Source organism: Macaca mulatta, chromosome 1 (genome assembly GCF_049350105.2).
Source record: "Macaca mulatta isolate MMU2019108-1 chromosome 1, T2T-MMU8v2.0, whole genome shotgun sequence".
NCBI classification, from domain to species: domain Eukaryota; kingdom Metazoa; phylum Chordata; class Mammalia; order Primates; family Cercopithecidae; genus Macaca; species Macaca mulatta.
This window is the reverse complement of record NC_133406.1, coordinates 151,964,946-151,985,388: the sequence shown is the minus strand read 5'-3', so window position 1 is coordinate 151,985,388 and position 20,443 is coordinate 151,964,946. Positions and strand designations below refer to the sequence as shown.

General features: G+C 39.4%; 1 long non-coding RNA gene across 3 annotated transcripts in view; it reads right to left on the bottom strand.

Moving 5' to 3' along the window:
- Positions 1 to 20,443, bottom strand: part of LOC106999565 (uncharacterized) — a 153,464-nt gene that overhangs the window by 97,899 nt on the left and 35,122 nt on the right. The gene's annotated exons all lie outside the window — the stretch shown is intronic.

The following is a 20,443-nucleotide window of genomic DNA, read 5'->3' as shown; positions in this document are numbered from 1 at the left end:
TAGGGCAAATAGGAAACAGTTAAAAATATTTAAGGAGGGGAACAACATCATCAGGTTTATAATTTTAAAATAATATTCTGGCCAGGTGCTGCAGTGGCTCACACCTTTGGGAGGCCAAGGCGGGTGGATCATCTGAGGTCAGGAGTTCAAGACCAGCCTGGCCAACATGGTGAAACCCTTTCTCTACTAATAATACAAAGAGTATCTGTGCGTGGTGGTGCATGCCTGCAATCCCAGCCACTCAGGAGGCTGAGGCAGGAGAATCTATTGAACCCAGGAGGCAGAAGTTGCAGTGAGCCAAGATCACAGCCATTGCACTCCAGCCTGGGCAACAAGAGTAAAACTCCATCTCAAAAATAAATAAATAAAATAAAAATTAAAAAAATAAAAGAATCTTCTGGCAGCAATTCAGAGAATGGGTTGGAGGAAGCAATGTTAGAGGCAGAAGGAAAGTTTGCAGCAATCCAGGTAAGAAATATTAATAGCCTGAACTGGTACAATAGCGATAGATATGGAGAGAAATAGACAAACTAGACATATTTAAAAGTTATAACAAATAAGTCTTAGTAATTGATTGGATGTGGAAAACAGACTGACCAATCTTCCTCATATTTTCAGAACTAAGGGGATTCTACAACGTGGCAGTTCCAGTTTAAAAGTGGAGACAGCTCTGAACAAACCATTCCAGTTTGCATGGAACTGAGGGATTCCACATGTTAGAACCAGAAAAGTCCTGAGAAAACTGGGACCCAGTTTCTGGCTTAGGAATGAAGGCATCAGTCCATGAGATAGGAAAGGCAGCAACAGGAACAGATTCAGGTGGGAAGAGGATGCTGAGTTTCACTTTTGAACATGTTCAGTTTCAGGAGCCAATAGCACTCCAAGAATAAATATCCAGTAGGCAAATTGTTTTAAGAATTTGATACTCAAGAGGGAAAGTTAGATCTAAAATATAGTTTTGAAAGTTATCAGCACTTGAGGCTATGTATGCGAATGAACAAGATTGTCCACGGATAGGTTATACAGATATTAGGGAGGGAAAGAGAGGGACGGCAAGCAAAGGGGAGGGGAGGGGAGGGGAGAAAAGGGGACTGAGAACAGAATTCTAGTAAATATCGATACTTATAAGATATGTAAAGGTGACTGAAATGGAGCAGCTAAAATGGCAAGATAAAAACCAAGAGTACATTGTCTGGAAGTCAGGGCAAGATAATATTTGAAGAAGGAGGCGAGGTCAGTGTCAAGTGCTACAGAAAAACTAGGTAAGATAAAGGCTGAAAATTATCCTTTGGATTTAAGATCAAAAAAAAAATCATGCCGGGCGCGGTGGCTCAAGCCTGTAATCCCAGCACTTTGGGAGGCCGAGACGGGCGGATCACTAGGTCAGGAGATCGAGACCATCCTGGCGAACACGGTGAAACCCCGTCTCTACTAAAAAATACAAAAAACTAGCCGGGCGAGGTGGCAGGCGCCTGTAGTCCCAGCTACTCGGGAGGCTGAGGCAGGAGAATGGCGTAAACCCGGGGGGCGGAGCTTGCAGTGAGCTGAGATCCGGCCACTGCACTCCAGCCTGGGCGACAGAGCGAGACTGTCTCAAAAAAAAAAAAAAAAAAAAAAAATCATTATTGATCTTAGTGAAGCAGTTTCAGAGAAATGGTAGAGAGAAGCAAGACTGAGGAATGAATGGCAGATAAGAAAACAAAGATAGGGAGATAAGGATAAAGATACCTCTTTTGGAAAGTTTCAAAGGAGGTGAGATATAAGGAGAGTCCAAGGAGAGATGTAGCATTGAGGGAAAGTTTTTTATAATAATTATCTTAGCACAGGATCTCTAGGAAACAGAGCCTGAAGCAGGATTAAAACACTGTTCTTTTTCTGTGAGATTCAAGCCCAGGGAAGTGAGGGTGAGGAAAGGGCAAAATTGAACAAGATGAGATGCAAAGCTGTGTTGAAGCACTGATTGCCTCTTCATAATGAGCCACGAAGCAACAGAACAGGTTGTTCATCACACGTATTTGCCAGTCTTTTTGAGGGACCATGAGAAGAAATTTCACCTCAGAGTAGTGTGCGGAGAGGAGATGAACTGAGAATTTACCTTATCGTTTCCTACTCTGGAATCTCATTGGTCAAGGCTCATCTCATAGTTTGTTTTGCTTTTCTAATTTCTTGAGGTGAATCATTAGGTGGTTTATGTGAAATCATTCTGTTTTAATGTAACTATGTTTTAACGTTTCCTCCTAGTACTACTGCTTTCCATATGCCCATAGATTTGGTATGCTGTGTTTCTGTTTTCATTCGTTTCCAAACATGTTTTAACTTCCATCTTGATTTTTTCATTTGCCCATTGGTTGTTCAGGAGCATGTTGTTTAATTTCCATGTATTTATACAGTTTCCTACGTTCTTGTTGATTTCTAGTTTTATTGTATAAGGTCAGAAAATATACTCGATATGATCTCAATTTTTAAAAATTTGTTGAGACTTGTTTCATGGCCTACCATATGATCTGTGTTGAAGAACAGTCCATGTGTTGTTGTGAAGAATGTGTATTCTGGTCAGCTGCAGTGGCTCGTGTCTGTAATCCCAACACTTTGGAAAGCTGAAATGAGAGGTTGCTTGTGCCCAGGAGTTTGAGACCAGCCCGGGTAACATGAGGAGATCCCATCTCTAATCTCTATAAAATTTTTTTAATTAGCTAGGCATGATGGTCCACACCTGTAACCTCTAGCTACTCAGGAGGCTCAGGCTGTTATTGCGCCAATACACTGCAGCCTGGGTGAGTGACAGTGAGATCCTGTCTAAAGAAAAAAAAAAAAAAAAAGAATGTGCAGCTGTTAGATAAAACGTTGTTCTGTAACTGCTTGTTAGGTCCATTTGATCTATAGTACAGTTTAAATCCAATGTTTCTCCATTGATTTTCTGTCTAGATGATCTACCCAACACTGAGAATGGGGTGCTGAAAGTTTCCAACTATTATTGTACTACAGTCTGTCTCCTCCTTTAGCTGAAATAATATATGGTTTATAGTCTGGATCCTCTGGTATTGGGTGCATGTATATTTACAATTGGTATGTCCTCTTGCAAAATTGATATTTTTATCATTATTTAATGATCATCTCTTTTTACAGTTTCAACTTAAAGTCTATTTTATCTGATATAAGTACAGCTGCTCCTGCTTGGTTTAGTTTCCATTTGTGTAAAATGTCTTTTGCCATCTCTTCAATCTTTTTCTTTTCTTTCTTTCTTTCTTTCTTTCTTTCCCTTCTTTCTTTCCTTTCTTTATTTTATTATTTTTTCTCTCTTTTTTGAGATTGGGTCTTGCTCTGTTGCCCAGGCTGGAGTGCATTGGTGCAATCACAGCTCACTGTAGCCTCTACGTCCCCAAGCTCAGGCAATCCTTTCACCTCAGCCTCCCAAGCAGCTGGGACTACAGGTGTGCACCACCACACCCGGCTAATTTTTTCATTTTTTTTATAGAGATAGGGTTTTGTCATGTTGCCCAGTCTGGTCTCAAACTCCTGGGCCCAAATGATTTGCCCACCTCATCCCTTTGCTTTATATGTGTGTCTTTACAGGTGAAGTGAATTTCTTGTAGGCAGTATATAGTTAAGTCATTTTTTAAATCTGTTCAGCCACGCTGTATCTTTTAATTGGGGAATTTAATCTATTTACACTCAAGGTTATTATTGATAGGTAAGGACTTACTCCTGTCATTTTGTTATTTTTGGGTTGTTTTGTAGATCTTTCATTCCTTTTTTCCTCTCTTATTGTTTATCTTTGTGACTTGATGGTTTCCTGTAGTGATAAGGTTTGATTCCTTTCTTTTTCTCCTTTATGTACTTGCTCTACTAGTGAGTTTACATTTTTGTGTATTTTAATGATGGTAGTTATTATCATTTTGTTTCTCAATGTAGGACTCCCTTAAGTATTTCTTGTAAGGCTGTTGTAGTGTAATAAATTTCTTCAGTTTTTGCTTGTCTAGGAACATTATTTCTCCCACATTTTTGAAAAACAGCTTTGCTGGCAGTTGTTTTTTTTTTCTTTCAGCACTTTGAATATGTTATCCCATTCTCACCTAGCCTATTAGTTTGATTCTAAAAACACTTGCTGTTAGTCTAATGGAAATTTCCTTATATGTGTGACTTGACACTTGTGTCTTGCTGTTTTTTAAATCTTCGCTTTGTGTTTGACTTTTGACAGTTTGAGTATTCTGTGCCTCGGCAAGGACCTTTACGGGATTCAATCTATTTGGTACCTTTTGAGCTTCATAGATCTGGATGTCTATATATCTGATAATACTTGGGAAGTTTTTAGCTATTATTTCATTACATATGTTTTTCTATGCTTCTTCCCATCTCCTCTCTTCTGGAACTGCCATAATGTGAACAATTTGTTTGCTTATTGGTGTCCAGTAAGTACCAAGGCTTTCTTCTTCATTCTTTTTAATTCTTTTTTTTTTTTTCTTTTTGTCTAACTGGTTTATTACAAAAGAGCTTTCCTCAAATTCAGAGATTTTTTCTCTTCCGTTTGGTCTAGTCTATGAGGAAGCTCTTGGTTGTATTTGTTATTTCATTCATTGAATTATTTAGTTCCATGATTTGTTTGATTGTTTTTTATGATCTCTACTTCTTTGTTGGACTTCTCATTCTGATCATGAATTGTCTTCCTGATTTTGTTGAATTGTCTATCTGTATTCTCTTTCAGTTTCCTTAGTATCATTAATTTAAATTCCTTTGCAGGCATTTCATAGATTTCATTTTCTCGAAATCTATGAAATTACCAGAGAATTAATGTGTTCCTTTGGAAGTGTCATATTTTCTTATTTTTTCATATATTATATGTCCCAATGTTAATAGGTACATCTGGAGGAACAGTCACCACTTCCAATTTTATGGAGCAGCTTTCAGAGGAAAAGATTTTTTTCCTGTAGATGGGTCCCATAATGTCGGTTGTATACACTCAGGTGTTTTGGCTTTGGTTCTGGACGGGTGCAGTAGTATAGTCTCCATGTGATTGCTTCGGTTGTAATCAACAGCAGGAATGTCTACAAGTGCCTTAGTGGCCTAGATTATGGGTGTTTGTGGAGGCAGTGGTGTGGCTTTGCTTGGGGCAGGGCTGCTGAGAGGGCCAGTTATCAGGTCCTAGGGTGGCACATGCTGGACATAGTGGCTCTGCCAGTTGCACGGGCAATGATGGCAGAGGCAGCAGGCACTGGATGTGTCAATCCTTAGTCACCAGGGAGTACACATGTACTTGATGGCTTGGGCACTTGTGGGGGCAGGGTCACCAGTGGCAGCAGGTGCTGGGCCAGCTGGTCCTCAGTCAACGGGGAGCATGTATGGTGTATGGTGGCTCCAGGACTGGGAAGGCAAAGTCACTAGTGGCAGTGGGCACCAGGTGGGCTGGTCCTATGTCCTTGGAGGAACCACTTAGATACCGCTTTAGTATGTATCTCAGTTTTACCTATCTATGGCATGCCTGTCTAGTGTTCAGGGTACTGCTGCAACAATTGACTTAGTGCAGACACAACCTTATTCTATCTTCCTTTATGCCATGCTGCACACTTCTCACCTGTTACCCTAGCATTTCTGTATTGGTTTCAAGGAACAAATGCTACAGTACCCTACTTGCCACTTATATGTGCATTCCCTATAAGTGACAGGGGTTACCACATGGGGTGAGTCTTTGACATTGTTTTCTATCCACCAACTCCATACTTTCAGGGCTAGGTACCAAAGGACATTTTCATAGGTATACACCTCTACCCCTGCATCTTCTGTTACATTGCCAGGTAGACTGTTAAAGTAGGCACATTAGTAATGCTGGAAGCCACTCCCACACTGATATAGTTTACTATACACTGTAATGACCATAAACTACATAAATATACCCAACTAAATGATTTGCCAATTCAACTTCCTCTTAGCTAGATCCCCAAAACACCTCCAATGTCACCAAACTCAAGGGTAAATATAAAGGAAGAGAAGTATATTAGTTAGGGTTCTCCAGAGAAGCCCGTGTGTGTGTGTGTGTGTGTGTGTGTGTGTGTGTGTGTGTGTGTGTAGAAAGAAAGTATGAGAGATTGTAAGTGCTTATGTAGTGATGGAGGTCACGTGATTATGTGTCATGTGATTGTGGAGGCTCTAAAGTCCCAATGTCTGCTTTCTGAAAGTTGGTGATTCAAAAAAAGACAATAATGTAGTTCCAATTCAAGTCTGAAGCCTGAGAACCGTGAGCACTTATACGGTAAGTTCCACTTTGAGGGCAGGGGAACACTGGTGTGCCAGCTCAAGCAGTCAGTCAGAGAGAGAGAATTCTCCTTTGCTCTACCTTTTATAAGCCCTCAATGGATTGGATGATGCCCACTTATATTGGAGAGGGCCAGTTGCTTTACTCAGTCCACCAATTTAAATGCTAAATACTCTAGAAACACACGCACAGACACACCTAGATATAATACTTAACCAGATGATGTGGTTTGGCTCTGTATCCCCACCCAAATCTCATCTTGTGGCTCTCATAATTCCCATGTGTTGTGGGAGGGACCTAGTGGGAGATGGCTGAATCATGGGGAGAGGTCTTTCCCGTGCTCTTCTTATGATATTGGATGGGTCTCACAAGATCTGATGGCTTCTGCACAAGTTCTCTTCTCTTGTCTGCCACCATGTGAGATGTGCCTTTCACCTTCCACCATGATTATGAGGCCTCCCCAGATATGTAGAACTGTAAGTCCAATAAACCTCTTTCTTTTGTAAATTGCCCAGTCTCAGGTATGTCTTTATCAGCTGTGTGAAAATGGACTAATACACCAGATATCTGGCCACCCCAGGGCCCTGTCAAGTTGACACGTAAAATTAACCCTCACAAGTCCATTTTCTTATCAGGTTGACATCCATGCACATTTCCTTAAACCATACTTAATTGCCAAATAAAGATAATTTAAAAGGCATAACTCCACCTAACATGATACAACAACCCTATATATAGCCAAAACCTCACTGACCCTTCCCCAGGAGTGGAGTTAAAGCCCTTGAGTAATTTGAGTAATGTTTATTCTTCTTTTTGACATCTCATAACTTAAATACTATGATGAAATATTAACAATATTTAGATACTGTTAAATAAAGCCAATACATCCTAGTTATAAATATGTGTATATGTATAAATATGTATTAAACATAGACTTTTTCTTTTTCTCTTAATCCCTTGTCATATAACAAAATAAAAAGGAAATGCTCATGACAATTACCATCTTCCTTTCTGTAACTAATTACATGGTCATAGGTTTTTGTTGTTGCTGTTGTTGTTGTTGTTGTTGTTTTGAGACAGGGTCTCGCTCTCTCACCCAGGCTGGCGTGCAGTGGCACATCTTGGCTCACTGCAAGCTCCACCTCCTGGGTTCATGTCATTCTCCTGTCTCAGCCTCCCCAGTACCTGGGACTACAGGAGTACGCTGCTACACCCAGTTAATTTTTTGTATTTTTAGTAGAGACAAGGTTTCGCCGTGTTAGCCAGGATGGTCTCGATCTCCTGACCTCGTGATCCACCTGCCTCGGCCTCCCAAAGTGTTGGGATTACAGGCGTGAGCTGGATTACCGCGCCCGGCTGGTCATATGTATCTTTAACTACATTTTTCTGCTACCATTTGCCTTTAGAAAAAAATCTTCGCTGGTCATGGTTGTTTACCTGGTGGTAAAGAACTCAGTGTTCATTTATGCTGCTAACAGATTGCACATTCAGCAGTTGCCATAACCAGGTCAGCCTTGGTGAGTTGAAGTGCATGTTGCTGGGCCCATGCATACCTTCCATCCCTGCCACCATGGTGAATTTATCCATGAGTCCACTGGACAATGGCAGGGGTATCCGGGGAAAGAGACTGACTAGTATCTACAGAATGGGTCATTCTATCCATTTGATTATTAGAATCCTCTTTTGCTAGTGCGAAAGAACCCAAACTTTCATTCCTGAAGGGTCTGGGCCATTAGTAGTTCAGTTAAATTAGGTTGTTACAGTTTTTCATTGACCTTAATCACAGGGCATGGTAATACTACAAAATTCCCTGAGGGATCTCCTGTATTCCACACATAGTCTTCCCTATCTCCTTTGTGGAGTAGTAGTCAAAGTTCTTCCTTGGTTAGTTAGGATCAATTACCCTAGCCAGCACAGTAACTGCCTTTTTTGCCTGTTGATTCAGAGGCATGAGAAGTGCCAATGTGGCCAGGTGACATTCTTAACTTCCAGGTCAATGGAATCATTGTTGTGCCTTTTCTGGGAGCATGCCTCTCTTTGGAACTAGAACCCCTAGGCCAACAGAGCCTAAGGTCATAGAAACAGGAGGCAAAATTTTGCTAATGTGTCATTAGGGATAATAGTGTCTGGTGTTATTCCCATTTCCACCCATTGCTTCTGGGACCCACAAATCTTGGCTAAGGGAAAAAGAGCACTATATATTGGATGCTGATTCAGAGAATATACATCCTTCATATACAGCCTTCTAGAGAAACTTGTCTCAGTTTTGCAAGGTATTGCCATTAGCTGGTGCTGGAACTGAGTGTCCAAAAGATCATTCCATTGTTCTGTCAAGCTAAATGCTTTAGGATGGTGGATAACATGGTAAGACCAGTGAACTGCGTGAGCACAGAACAATTGCAATACTTCATTTGTTGTGAAGTGAGTTCCTTGATTAAAAACAATGCAGTGTGAAATACCACGACAGCAGATAAGGCGTTTTGTGAGTTCACAGATAGTAATTTGACAGAAGCATTGCATGCAGAGAAGGCAAATCTGTATCCTGTCAGAGTCTATTCCAATAAGAACTAAATGCTGCTCTTTTACGCTGGAAGTGGTCCAATGTCATTAACCTGCCACCAGGTAGCTAACTGATCACTCCAGGAATTGTTGCCATATCAAGTACTCAGTGTTCATTTATGCTGCTAGCAGATTGGACATTCAGCAGTGGCCACAACCGGGTCACCCTTGGTGAGTTGAAATTCATGTTGCTGAGCCCATGCATACCCTCCATCCTTGCCACCCTAGTCAATTTATCCATGAGTCCATTGGAAAATGGCAGGGGTGGCTGGGAAAAAAGACTTACTGGTATCCACAAAATGGGTCATTGTGTCCATTTGCTTATTAAAATCCTCTTTTGCCTAGGTCACCCTTCGATGAGCATTCACATGAGACACAAATATCTTCATGTTGTTTGCACAATGTTGAGATGACTATCTACAAATCTCTTCCCCCAAATTTTCTTGTCACCAATTTTCCAATCATGTTCCTCACAACCCCCTGATCATCCAGCAAAACTATTGGCCACAGCCTATAAATCAGCATATAATCACACGTCGGGCCACTTCCTCCAAGTGAACAACTTGGTGCACTGCTTGATGTTCTTCCCACAGGGAGGATTTCCCTTCACTGTCCATCACGGATATCTCAGGGAAGGGTTGTAGTGCTGCAGCTGTCCACTTCCAGGTAGTGCCTGCATATCATGCAGAACCATATGTAAACAAGGCCTAATTCTTTTCTTCTTCTGTCAGTTAATAATAGGGTACTACTCTCTGCAAGGTCATAGGTGCAGGCTGGAAGACAGAAAGGAGTGTAACCGGAGTAGGAACTATGGGCATTTGGGCCACTTTGTCAGGTAACTTACTTGTGCCTTTAGGGTCTGCTCAGGCCCAATCAATATATACCAGTTCCATTTGATAATGAAATGTTGCTGTGCATGCCTTACTTTATGGCTTGGTAGGTGAGATAACACCCAGTTTTTGATGGACACCTCAGATCACATAGTAGTTCAATAACTTGGCCCATAGTTAAGCATTTAATCTCTACTGAGGCCAGACAGCAGACCAAAAGTGATTTCTCAAAAGAAGAGTGGTTATCTGAGAATGATGGCAGGGCCTTGCTCTGAAATCCTAAAGTACTGAGCTGCAATTTATCTATAAGGGTCTGCCAAAGACTTCAAACAACGTCCCTATCTTCCACCAACACTTCAAACACATTGGATCTGCTGGATCATATGGCCCAAGTGCCAGAGAAACTTGCAAACTAGCCTGGATCTATTGCAGAATCTTGTTTTGTTCTGGCCCCACTCAAAACTTGCAGCTTTCCAGCTCACCCAGGAGTAACACCTGAATGAGAAATATGTTGCCTCCAAAATACAGAGAGTCCCACTAGAGGGGGAGGTGCCACATACTTTAAACAACCAGATTGCATAAGAACTCACTATTGTGATGACAGAACCAAGACGGAGATGGTGTTAAACCATGAGAAACTGCCCCCATGATCCAATCACTTCCTACCAGGTGCCACCTCCAGCCTTGAAGATTACAATTTCACCTGAAATTTGGATGGGGACACAGATCCATATCATATCACTCTCCCTTTCCAATCAATGCTCTGACTTTAACAACAGACACTCTACAAAGCTGGGAGTTCAAATTGTCTTGTAATTCAGCCAGTCACAGGATAGAGGTTCTGGGTTTGATTTTCAATAATCTCAGCCCTGCCAATATAGGAGATAAGGCTGTCCTTTGGGGCACATATGGAAGCTTTCAGGTCATTTATGCAGTACTTGAGCTGGTAATTCAAATGCCTGACCTCATCGTTTTCTTTCCCCAGTTTATCTAGTGACATTAGAAGCAATCAGCCAATCTCATTATACTCATTAGTTTGCCAAAAATATTCAAAAGTAGCACATACACAGTCACCGAAACCCTTGCATTTTATAAGTAGTTGATTAGGAGTATCCAATGGTGATATTTTAGGTATCTTTATTGCTAGACCTTGTTATGAACTATCAGTTCTCTCTTTACTTCTGGAAATAAAGTTATTAGCACCTTTAAATCTAATCAGATTAGACAGCCAATTCCAGAAATCCTCAGACTAATTTACAAAATCCATTTTTTAAAATTCTGTTCCTCTAAAAACACTCTCAGTACCAAAATCTGTACTAGTTAGGGATCTCCAAAGGAGCAGAACCAACAGGACATACACACACATATATATAGGAATACATACAGACAAGTACCCCAAATATTCATAAGTATATATATACATATATATACAGAGAGAAAGAAAGAAAGAAAGAAAGAAAGAAAGAAAGAAAGAAAGAAAGAAAGAAAGAAAGAAAGAAAGAAAGAAAGAAAGAAAGAGAAAAGAAAGAAAGCTGGAAAGGAGTTATAACTAGTTGGGTTGGTTCACACAATTATGGAGCCTAAGAAGTTTCAAGATCTGCAGTTGACAAGATGGAGACCCAGGAAAATTGTGTAGTTCCAGTCCAAAACCCAGTAGGCTTAAGATCTATGAAGATCCAGTTCTTTAGTTTCATTCTGAAGGCAGGAAAAGACAGATGTTCCAGTCCAAGAAGTCATACCGAACTTTCCTCGCACTTAAGGAATGGTCAGATTTTTTTGTTCTATTCAGGACTTCAACTGATTAAATGAGGGCCACTTACATTAGGAAAAGCAATCTGCTTTACTCAGGCTACCAACTCAAATGTCAATACCATCCACAAACCAGGCCAGCCACAGTGGCTCACACCTGTAATCACAATACTTTGGGAGGCCAAGGCAGAAGGATAACTTGAAGCCAGGAGTTGGATACCAATCTGGAAAACATAGTGAGACCCCATCTCCAAAAAAATAAAAATTAAATTAAAAAATTTAAAATGTCAGCAACATCCTCATAGACATATCCAGAATAATGTTTGACAAAATATCTGGGTATCCCATGGCCCAGTCAAGTTGACACATAAAATTAATCATCAGTGGAAGTCAAACCAGAATGACCTAGTGATCTTAATAAATTGCAGTTAACTTATCTTACTTTTTCAAATATCATTTATACGTATGACCATATGAGCATACTAAAAGGCCCATGCAAGTGAGAAGCCCAGTTTATTCATCAGTTTCAAAGCACTGGTAAGCAACCTAGATGGTGAACTTACATAAACGCATATCCCCAATACACGCTGTCAAAAGAAAGCACCACCAACACCACCAGACAGCACTTTACTCAGGTAAAGCAGTTTTGTCCAATATTCCCAATCCTTGTGATAGTCCATCCCAAGAATCATTGCTGTGGCCCCAGAGCCTATGACTGCCATATCCATGTGGATCATGGGAATGGATATTTGACTATTTTAACTGTTCTTCATTTTGTATAATCCATCAAAGCAATTCCCTCCATTCCACTTGAAATAAATAGCACCTCTTGAGGTTTTGGACAATACTATATTCCTTATCTTTATCAGAAAAAAATAGCAACAAAAGATAACTTCATTGTCCCTCGAGACTGTAACTGGTTGAATAATTTTCTGCTACACCATGGGATACATTTCAGTCCTTTCAACTGTTTAGTTAAGCCTTATTTTATTCTTAAAGCAAAATAATTCATCATTTTATATCTTTCTTTTTCAAGAAATAAGCATATACTATTTCCACAGGATCAGTTACCACAGTACCTGAAGTTTTGGTTCCCAAGATGCAAAGTCCTATATGAATCAGTACCAAGTACAGCATTAAACTAGGAAAGTCTTACTTTCTGAAGGTTTCCAAGGGTCCTAACTAAACTCATGGAGGAAGTTGGGACAGGGATATGTTTTTTTATTTATATACGTTAAGGAGGACTAGAGGGAGATTTTTTCCTTGTTCTTTTTGTTTGTTTGTTTGTTTGTTTGTTTTTGAGACAGAGTCTCGCTCTGTTACCCAGGCTGTAGTATAGTGCTGTGATCTTGGCTCGCTGCAGCCGCCACCTCCAGGCTCAAGTGATTCTCCTGCCTCAGCCTCCCCAGTAGCTGGGATTACAGACGTGCACCATCACTCCCAGCTGATTTTTGTATTTTTAGTAGACATGGGTTTTCACCATGTTGGCCAAGCTGGTCTTGAACTCTTGACCTCAGGTAATCCGCCTGCCTCGGCCTCCCAAAGTGCTGGGATTACAAGTGTAAACCACCGCACCTGGCCATTTTTTTTTCCTTTTAAATTTCACCGGATTGGCCGGGGGCGGTGGTTTACACCTATAATCCCAACACTTTGGGAGGCCGAGCTAGGTGGATTGTTTGACTTGAGGAGTTCTAGACCAGCCAGGCAACATGACAAAAACCCTTCTGCAAAAAATTAGCCAGGTGTAGTGGTGTGTGCCTGTAGTTCCAGCTACACAAGAGGCTGAGGTGGGAAGATCACCCAGGAGGCAGAGGCTGCAGTGAGCCTTGATCATACCGCTTTGCTCTAGCTTGGGCAACAGATTGAGACTCTGTCTCAAAAAAAAGAAAGAAAGAAAAATCCACTAGATGGAGATGTTGATGACCTAGTTATCCCAGGAGCTCTGTAAGAAAAGTCAAAAACTCTGAATTGCAAAAAAAAAAAAAAAAAAAAACAAAAAACAAAAAACAAGCAAACAAACAAACTCTGAATTGCTTTCTAACCCTCATATTCCCACTAGTAAGTGTGATCTAGAAAACAATAAAAAAGGATTACAAGATAAAGTCTCTTGAGGAGATTCCAATCCAAGACACAAAATAATCTCTCTTTTAATCCTCTGTAATCTGTATAATAAAACCTTCTCCCTTTGTCAACAATGTTTTCATCCCAGAGGAAAGTACTACCTACGGCATTGAAATATTGTCATCCTCTTTTCCCCTTTATGCTCCAGAATCTTAAGAAAAAAAAATATTACAAATTGAATGTGTATGAAATGCAAAAAGAAGGGTAGAAGTGTAATATAATAAAGGTAGTATGTCAGACTCACATAGAGGCACCAAAAAAATGAACTTTTTTTTTGATGAAAAACTCTCAAAACTAGATTCCAATCTTCTTTTCTCTTTCTCTAAGCTCTTCTAATTGGCTTGCCAAATTAACCAATGTTCTCCATTTTCTCTCTAAAATATAAGACTTAAGTCCAAGTACACTGAATAGTTTATATCATATTAATCCTGGTTAGTAGGCTATATTCCACTACATCCCCATACTTCTCTTTCCATTGGCTAGGCTGTATGCTTATCAATAATTACTTCTAGGTACATTTTCACTATTCTAATTGCTTTTTTGAGGTAAAAATTTTGTAAACTGATGAAGCATGTATGAGAAAAGAAAGTTGTGTTTATAAAACTTAAGCTAAATGCTTTGATGAAGTCTAGGTAAAAGCAGTGGCTAAAAAATTTGCTGTCAAAGTAAGTGTAGGTGAGACAAGCATAAAAGAATGGGGAAAAGCATTACAAATCTCAGTGAATATTATATTAAGATTGCAAGACAGAGTCTCACTGCTGCACAGGCTGGAAAGCAGTGGCCCGATCTTGGCTCACTGCAACCTCTGCCTCCCTGGTTCAAGTTTTTCTCACGCCTTAGCCTCCTGAGTAGCTAGGATAACAAGTGTGCACCACTACAGCCAGCTAATTTTTTGTATTTTTAGTAGAGACAGGGGTTTCACTATTTTGGCCAGGCTGATCTCGAACTCCTGGCCTCAAGTGATCCAACCGCCTCAGCCTCCCAAAGTCCTGGAATTACAGGCATGAGCTACTGCACCTGGCCTGCTTTACAAATATTAAAGTTTTGTTCAGCTTTCAAGAAACCAAAACTAAAATTGTAGGCAACGCATCATGGTTATGATTGAACCAAAAAAGACAACTTAGAACATCAATAACTGTATCCACATTAAAAAAAAAAATTAAACAAGGCCTTAACCCAACTTCAAAATAGGGCTGTATGCATGTACACTTTCAGGTGTTCATCTAAAATAAAATGTTAATGTAACATTTGGAATGATTCCCCACTTTGACTTTTTAAACTATCTGTTAACAATTCTCAAGAGCCTTTCACTACACACCATTTACATGCTCATCCTCCAAATGTTATGTTCATTAATTTTTCAATGTCTACTTAATGAACTCTAAACTTTGTGGTCTAGCAAATCCACACATTTTTACCTAACTCCATGTTCTATTTTTATTTTTTATTCATATACCTTATCTTTAGTCCAATTAGACTCATTCTCTGAGCACATGCTTTAATTTTAAGTTCATGTTATACTATTTAGGAAAGGAAGGAAGGAAGGAAGGAAGGAAGGAAGGAAGGAAGGAAGGAAGGAAGGAAGGAAGGAAGGAAGGAAGGGAGGGAGGGAGGGAGGGAGGGAGGGACCTGGATGGGCCTTTGGAGAATAGGATGAGGAGGCTCCAGTTATAGGTTGAGGCAGCAGCAATGTCATCTCATCATGGGTGGGATAGTTGCAAAGCGAATTAGGAAAAACTAAAGGACTCTGGGCTGGGAAGGAAAAGACAGGACCCTCTATTAGTTGACCATCAGTTGAGTCCCAACCAAGAGGTTCTAGAACAACCAACTACGTGATTTCAAAACAATTTCCAAAATAACAAATCTTGAAGACTTGAATCTCTTCACTTCTCACATTCCTGATTCAAGAGGGAATAGTTAATTTGATTATTTTTCCACTTTGGGCATTACTTTTCTGCCCCTAATTTTATTTTTTTATCCATTTTATACAGTTTTCCTAAAAATCGACAGTGTCCCAAAGGAACGGAAAGCTTATGTCCATGCAAAAAAGCTGCACAGGGACATTTATAGCAGCTTTATTCATAATTGCCCAAACTTGGAAGCAACCAAGAAGTTCTCCGATAGGTGAATGGATAAATGAACTGTGGTACCTCCAAACAATGAAATAATGTTCAATACTAAAAAGAAATGAGACATTAAGTTATGAAAAGACATGGAGGAAATTTAAATGCATATTACTAAGTGAAAGAAAAAATCTGAAAAGTTACATGCTGTTTGATTACAACTATGTAACATTCTGGAAAGGGCAAAACTATGGAGACAGTAAAAATATCAGTAGTTGCCAAGGGTTGAGGGGAGGGAAGGAGGAATAAGCAAAACACAGGATTTTTAGGACAGTGAAATATTCTATAGGATACTATAATAGTGGATACATGTCATTATACATTTGTTCAAACTTACAGAATGTACAACACCAAGAGTGAACCCCCATGTAAACTATGAATTTGGGGTGATACTTATGTCAAGGCAGGTCTGTCAGTTGTAAGAAATGTACCATGCTGGTGGGAGATATGGATAACGGCGGAGGCTGTGCAAGTGGGGGCAGAGGGTACATGGGAAATTTCCGTATCTTACTCTCAGCTTTGCTTGAACCTAAAACTGCTTTTTAAGAAGTCTTTTTTTTTTTTTCAAATGACAGTGTTATAAAAATTTCTAAGCTAGAAAAGACTTTGAGTGATTATCTTCCATCTCCCTATTTTAGACAGCATCACAATAACATCATCCCAGGCAGATGAAGAGCTATTACTTTTCAAACCTCCAGAAGAGAAGATTCTACAACCTCCCAACGTTAACAACTCTCACTGTCAGGAAATGCTTCCATCTGTAATCTAAATCTCTCATGCTGCTGTTCAAATCAGTTTTCACTCTGCAGAGCTGAGTTGATATTGAGAACAGCTGGTCTTCAGTTTCTACGTAGAAATTCTTCATTTGTTACCACTGTAATGTAATGAGATTATATTTTCTGTGTAGCTTTGATTTAGTTTTTAGCTTACATCCTTGTCCAAGCTGATTAACCCCATTTCCCCAACCTACACAAAGAGTTCATTTGTACCCTTATCTGTACTCCCACATCACTTTGCAAGTATCTCTACTTTAGTATTATCACAACTTAATGGAATTGTAGGTAGGTGTGACTATCCTCACACCTCCTTCTATCTTATTCGTGTGCCTGTCTCTGTAACTGATATGTAATAGGCCCTCAATAAATGACTGTCAAATGAATGAATGAATGAAATAGCACCCAGATAAACCATTTTCTTCTGACTATTCAGCCATGGATGTGGGTATCCTCTGTCAGGTAAGTTTCTCTTGATAACAAGTAACAACAACTAACTCTACTAGTTTTGAAAAAAACAGAGAATGTACTGGAAGAATACTAGAACAGCTTACAGGATCAAAGGAAAACTTGGATCAGAAAGGTTAGGAACTAGGGTGTTTGCTCTGCAGGAGGTTGTGGGCCTTCTTTCCAGCGTTTTACAATGTGTCTCAACCGCCAACGACTTTCAAATTATGCTGTTTCTCTTCTTGCAACACTTCCAGTACACAAAAGAGACAAACTGATTGGCCCAGCTTAGGTCAGGTGACAGACCTGAGCCAATTAGTCATGGTCCAGGGAATAAAGATGGCTAATGTAGACACAGCTATCAGGGCAAAGGTCATCAGAGGACATGTCTGTGCATGATGGCAGCTCCTCAGAAAAGGGGAACCCTGCATTGTAGAGCCACCTCAAGAGACGACTACTACAAACAAGCACTGAGCCCTTGAGCCCATTGTCATTGTTGAGTTTTGAGAGGACATCACAGAGCTAAATAAACAAGGTAATTAAACATATTTTCTCTCTTCTTCTTCTTTTTTTTTTTTTTGGTTCTGTTATTTATCTTTAGGCCCTCTGGTACGAAAATTTAAGAAGACAAAAACCTATCTTACTTAGTTAAAATATAAATTTCCTTGGAACTAGACATTTAGAGATCAGTACTTGAGCTAGTGATAAATACTATCACAAGATTTACAGCACACGGAAAACTCTTTCAGAAATTCAGTACATTTTACACATCATTGAATTAGTAGCAGACACATGCCTAAGCTACTGAATCGCAAAGAGCAAAAAGATGGAGGTGTTGCATGGCCTAATACCCTGCCAATAGGCTCAGCATGTCTGCAGTATCCTGTCCTGAAGTTCCTCATGAGTACATATGCCAAGAAGACACTATAAAAGGAGAGGAGGAACAATTGGTCAGCTATGTAATAATAATACTTTGCAATGATTTAGAAGTTTTCAGTTTAATTCAAATTGTTTCACATCTCTTGTCTGATTTTGTAATTGAGTTAAACACCTACGATAGATTAAAATAGCCACAAAAGAAATTCTTTGCAGCTCTTTCCATGAAGAGGAGGAGTCAATTTTCCCACCCCATGAATGTGAGCTGATAGAGACTTGGTTTGACTGAATGAAAGAAAATGACTGTGTGTGAATTCCAAGCCTAGGCCTTGAGAGACCTCATGAACAAGCAAATTAAAAAAAAATAAGAAACCATGTGGAGACACTTAAATTTGAAGGCGTTTGTTGCATTGAAGTAGATAATCTATACATCACCCAAATGCAGTGGCCCATTGCCTTTTATTTAGTTTGGCACAAAACTATAATCTTCTTTCAAAAAACTTTTGTTTGGCATCTCTATATATCTCTCTCTATTCATCTATCTGTCTGTGAATCCCCCAAGTTTATAGGCAAAGCAAGCTTGGTTTCCTAACATTTTGGAAAAAAATTCACACTTAGAATTTGGCTAATCCAGAAATGCTATTCTCCAGGTTAAGACATTCAGGCAGTCTATAAAATCTTCCTAAATGTAAGATCATTTTCAAAATTCTTGCTATTTTTTTTTTTGCATCATTTACTGAGAGAATTAAACTTATGTTTTATGTGTTTCCAGTTCTGTTCTCCTGTGTGAGTTACCTGAAAGTTAACAGGGTAGTTATAATCTACGGGCCATCTCCCTGGATGTGGAGATTTGGCTCTACTTCACTTCATCTTCTCTGACTTCCTGATTTGAAGATCTGTCACAGGCCCCTGCTGTGAGATCTTCTTTATTCTGTTTTCCTTTTATCTTTACCCAGAGACTTCCAAGAATTCTTCTTTGTTCCTCCCATTTCCATAGTTACTTTGGTATTTGAATATCTTCCTATGCTTCATCCTGCTAGAGTTTACGGATGCTTGGTTTGAATATAGGATGGGAGCTGGGATACTTAATAATTAGCACAGAAGCCAGCCTAGAAATTCCCACAGCTGGCTGTATCATACACCCCTCTGTACTCATTATTTTTACTATGGTTTTGGTAATATTACACTTCACAAAAACTAAACAAGCCACAGTTTCTTGACTAAAGGAAATCATATTCATCTTACATGACTCCCCCATTTAATTTATTTTTAATCTAATACAGTTATTGTTCTTATGTCAGTTTCCTGTTCTGATTTTCTTTTCTCCCATGATAATATTTGGTTTTCTATACCTCATTATTCTATTCCCCTTCCCCTAAATCTAGCATCTCTTTTTACTCTGAAAAAGGATTGTGATCATTCTGATAAACAGCAGGCAAAAAATCCTAAACCCTTTGGAATAAGAGTTAAAACATATTATTTTAAGAGATGTCTTCAGTCTATACGATTTCTCCAGGCACCAACACACCATAGAACCAGCTGCCTGAATTCACAGTCACTACCTGCCACTCTAAAAGAAACAATGATGCCCTGGAATGAAAGGAGGGAGGGGCTTCACGAGAAAATTGGGACACTATTGATGAAAAACATCAAAAAGAAATTCTTCTAATTCACTTTAAATGGAGTTTACATTGGAAAAAAATAAAGACAGTGGAGCATTTGATCCCATTCATCAAAAAGCACTTACTGAGCACCTTGGTAATACAGGTTACATCTGCATGCCTCAATTTCCAGCGTGCTTACATAAATTATCTCATATGTGAGGTAGGTAGGCAGATAATCAATGAGTTATTGTCTATGAAACACTTTAACTGAATACACAATATAAACATTAAGAAAAAAATATTTCTATTTTACACATAAGCAAATGGGGTCTCAAAGAAGTGGAGAGACCTGCCTAATCTGACAGGCCTGGTGTCTTGACTACCACAAAGCTTTGCATCACACTGCTTTTCTGTGAGTCTCCTATGTGCAAAGCAGAGGGATATGTGGAAACTTCTGATTTGAAAGGGTTTACAAATCAGTTATGGAGAAATGACATACACATAAAAGAATAACATCATGATGATAGTGAAGATGATGATGATAGTTGACACTTTTATGGTACTTATCCTGGGCTAGGCATTGTTATACATGCAGTGACCCATTTAATTCTCTTAGCAATCTTTCAAAATAGGCATCATGAGATAATTAAGGCACAGAGAGATTTAGTTACTTGCCCGAAGTCACCGCGATAGTGTGTGGTAGGATTGAAATCATTTGAAGTCAGCTGCCTGGCTCCAGGGGCTATGTTTGACTACTATACTCTACTGCCTTTCTATAAAACAGTATATGGAATACATCCTATATTCATGATCTAATTAGTGTGCTAGAATGTCAGGGAGATTTATATTGGGGAAAAAAAAAGACAAGCATTTGTCTCACCAAAAAACTAGTATAGAACAGAAATTTGGGGAAAGATTTATTTAACCAGAAGAAGCTAAGGAAATATGAAATGTAAAAAAGAAAAAGAAAATCTCTGCTCAGTGTTTTCAGGAACTACTCATGGAACCAGTGTGACTAAAAGAGAGGATTTGTGTGGTGGCATAATGGATATTAAGACTGGTGTGTTAAGTATGAATAAATTGTGACTTGTCTGCAATGAAAAGCTAAGTCTAG